The following is a 4,259-nucleotide window of genomic DNA, read 5'->3' as shown; positions in this document are numbered from 1 at the left end:
ACAAGGGGTCAGGGAATTCCCTTTCCTAGCCAAGGAAAGGGGTGACAGATGGCACCTGGAAAATCGGGTCACTCCCACCCTAATAATGCACTTTTCCAATGGTCTTAGCAAATGGCACACCAGGAGATTATATCCCATGCATGGTACAGAGGGTCCTACACCCACGGAGCCTCACTCATTGCTAGCACACCAGTCAGATCAAACTGTAAGGTGGCAGCAAGGGTGGGGGAGGGGCGCCTGCCATTGCCAAGGCTTGAGTAGGTAAACAAAGTGGCTGGGAAGCTTGAACTGGGTGAAGCCCACCACAGTTCAAGGAGGCCTGCCTGCCTAAGTTGACTCCACCTCTGGGGGCAGGGCATAGCCAAACAAAAGGCAGCAGAAACCTCTGCAGACTTAAATGTCCCTGTCTGACAGCTTTGAAGAGAGTAGTGATTCTCCCAGCACGCAGCTTGAGATCTGAGAATGGATAGACTGCCTCCTCAAGTGAGTCCCTGACCCCCAAGTAGCCTAACTAGGAGGCACACCCCAGTAGAGGCAGACTGACACCTCACACAGCCGGGTACTCTTCTGAGACAAAACTTCCAGAGGAATGATCAGGCAGCAACATTTGCTGTTCACCAATATCTGCTGTTTACCAATATCTGCTGTTCTGCAGCCTCCGCTGCTGATACCCAGGCAAACAGGGTCTGGAGTGGACCTCCGGCAAACTCCAACAGATCTGCAGCTGAGGGTCCTGACTGTTAGAAGGAAAACTAACAAACAGAAAGGACATCCACACCAAAAACCCATCTGTACATCACCATCATCAAAGACCAAAGGTAGATAAAACCACAAAGATGGGGAAAAAACAGAGCAGAAAAACTGAAAATTCTAAAAATCAGAGCGCCTCTCCTCCTCCAAAGGAACGCAGCTCCTCGCCAACAATGGAACAAAGCTGGACGGAGAATGACTTTGATGAGTTGAGAGAACAAGGCTTCAGACGATCAAACTTCTCCGAGCTAAAGGAGGAAGTTCAAACCCACGGCAAAGAAGTTAAAAACCTTGAAAAAAGATTAGACGAATGGCTGACTAGAATAACCAATGCAGAGAAGTCGTTAAAGGACCTGAAGGAGCTGAAAACCATGTCACAAGAACTACGTGACGAATGCACAAGCCTCAGTAGCCGATTCGATCAACTGGAAGAAAGGGTATCAGTGATGCAAAATCAAATGAATGAAATGCAGCAAGAAGAGAAGTTTAGAGAAAAAAGAATAAAAAGAAACGAACAAAGCCTCCAAGAAATATGGGACTATGTGAAAACACCAAATCTACGTCTGATTGGTGTACCTGAAAGTGACGGGGAGAATGGAACCAAATTGGAAAACACTCTGCAGGATATTATCCAGGAGAACTTCCCCAACCTAGAAAGGTAGGCCAACCTTCAGATTCAGGAAATACAGAGAACACCACAAAGATACTCCTCGAGAAGAGCAACTTCAAGACACATAATTGTCAGATTCACCAAAGTTGAAATGAAGGAAAAAATGTCAAGGGCAGCCAGAGAGAAAGGTCAGGTTACCCACAAAGTGAAGCCCATCAGACTAACAGCTGATCTCTCAGCAGAAACTATACACGCCAGAAAAGAGTAGGGGCCAATATTCAACATTCTTAAAGAACAGAATTTTCAACCCAGAATTTCATATCCAGCCAAACTGAGCTTCATAAGTGAAGGAGAAATAAAATTCTTTACAGACAAGCAAATGCTGAGAGATTTTGTCACCACCAGGCCTGCCCTACAAGAGCTCCTGAAGGAAGCACTAAACATGGAAAGGAACAACCAGTACCAGCCACAGCAAAAACATGCCAAATTGTAAAGACTATTGAGGCTAGGAAGAAACTGCATCAACTAATGAGCAAAATAACCAGCGAACATCATAATGACAGAATCAAATTCACACATAACAATATTAACCTTAAATGTAAATGGGCTAAATGCTCCAATTAAAAGACACAGACTGGCAAATCAGAGAGTCAAGACCCATCAGTGTGCTGTATTCAGGAAACCCATCTCACATGCAGAGACACACATATGCTCAAAATAAAGGGATGGAGGAAGATCTACCAAGCAAATGGAAAACAAAAAAGGCAGGGGTTGCAATCCTAGTCTCTGATAAAACAGACTTTAAACCAACAAAAATCAAAAGAGACAAAGAAGGCCATTACATAATGGTAAAGGGATCAATTCAACAAGAAGAGCTAACTGTCCTAAATATATATGTACCCATTACAGGAGCACCCAGATTCGTAAAGCAAGTCCTTAGAGACCTACAAAGAGACTTAGACTCCCACACAATAATAATGGGATACTTTAACACCCCACTGTCAACATTAGACAGATCAATGAGACAGAAAGTCAAGAAGGATATCCAGGAATTGAACTCAGCTCTGCATCAAGCAGACCTAATAGATATCTACAGAACTCTCCACCCCAAATCAACAGAATATACATTCTTCTCAGCAGCACACTGCACTTATTCCAAAATTGACCACATAGTTGGAAATAAAGCATGCCTCAGCAAATGTAAAGGAACAGAAATTATAACAAACTGTCTCTCAGACCACAGTGCAATCAAACTAGAACTCAGGATTAAGAAACTCACTCAAAACTGCTCAACTACATGGAAACTGAACAACCTGCTCCTGAATGACTACTGGGTATGTAATAAAATGAAGGCAGAAATAAACATGTTCTTTGAAACCAACAAGAACAAAGACACAATGTACCAGAATCTCTGGGACACATTCAAAGCAGTGTGTAGAGGGAAATTTATAGCACTAAATGCCCACAAGAGAAAGCAGGAAAGATCTAAAATTGACACCCTAACATCACAATTAAAAGAACTAGAGAAGCAAGAGCAAACACATTCAAAAGCTAGCAGAAGGCACCAAATAACTAAAATCAGAGCAGAAGTGAAGGAAATAGAGACACAAAAAAACCCTTCAAAAAATCAATGAATCCAGGAGCTGGTTTTTTGAAAAGATCAACAAAATTAATAGACTGCTAGCAAGACTAATAAAGAAGAAAATAGAGAAGAATCAAATAGATGCAATACAAAATGATAAAGGGGATATCACCACTGATCCCACAGAAATAGAAACTGCCATCAGAGAATAGTATGAACACCTCTACACAAATAAAATAGAAAATCTGGAAGAAATGGATAAATTCCTCAACACATATGCCCTCCCAAGACTAAACCAGGAAGAAATTGAATCTCTGAATAGACCAATAACAGGCTCTGAAATTGAGGCAATAATTCATAGCTTACCAACCAAAAAAAGTCGAGGACCAGATGGATTCACAGCCAAATGCTACCAGAGGTACAAGGAGGAGCTGGTACCATTCCTTATAAAAATATTCCAATCAATAGAAAAAGAGGGAATCCTCCCTAACTCATTTTATGAGGGCAGAACCATCCTGATACCAAAGCCTGGCAGAGACACTACAAAAAAAGGGAATTTTAGACCAATATCCCTGAAGAACATCGATGCAAAAATCCTCAGTAAAATACTGGCAAACCGAATCAAAAGGCTTATCCACCATGACCAAGTGGGCTTCATCCCTGGGATGCAAGGCTGGTTCAACATATGCAAATCAATAAACGTAATCCAGCATATAAACAGAACCAATGACAAAAACCACATGATTATCTCAATAGATGAAGAAAAGGCCTTTGACAAAATTCAACAATGCTTCATGCTAAAAACTCTCAATAAATTAGGTATTGATGGGATGTATCTCAAAATAATAAGAGCTATCTATGACAAACCCACAGCCAATATCATACTGAATGGGCAAAAACTGGAAGCATTCCCTTTGAAAACTTGCACAAGAGAGGGATGCCCTCTCTCACCACTCCTATTCAACATGGTGTTGGAAGTTCTGGCCAGGGCAATCAGGCAGGAGAAGGAAATAAAGTGTATTCAATCAGGAAAAGAGGAAGTCAAATTGTCCCTGTTTGCAGACGACATGATTGTATATTTAGAAAACCCCATTGTCTCAGCCCAAAATCTTCTTAGGCTGATAAGCAACTTCAGCAAACTCTCAGGATACAAAATCAATGTGCAAAAATCACAAGCATTCTTATACACCAATAACACACAAACAGAGAGCCAAATCATGAGTGAACTCCCATTCACAATTGCTTCAAAGAGAATAAAATACCTAGGGATCCAACTTACAAGGGATGTGAAGGACCTCTTCAAGGAGAACTACAAAC

Source organism: Pan troglodytes, chromosome 3 (genome assembly GCF_028858775.2).
Source record: "Pan troglodytes isolate AG18354 chromosome 3, NHGRI_mPanTro3-v2.0_pri, whole genome shotgun sequence".
Taxonomy (NCBI): Eukaryota; Metazoa; Chordata; class Mammalia; order Primates; family Hominidae; genus Pan; species Pan troglodytes.
Note: the sequence above shows the minus strand (reverse complement) of the source record.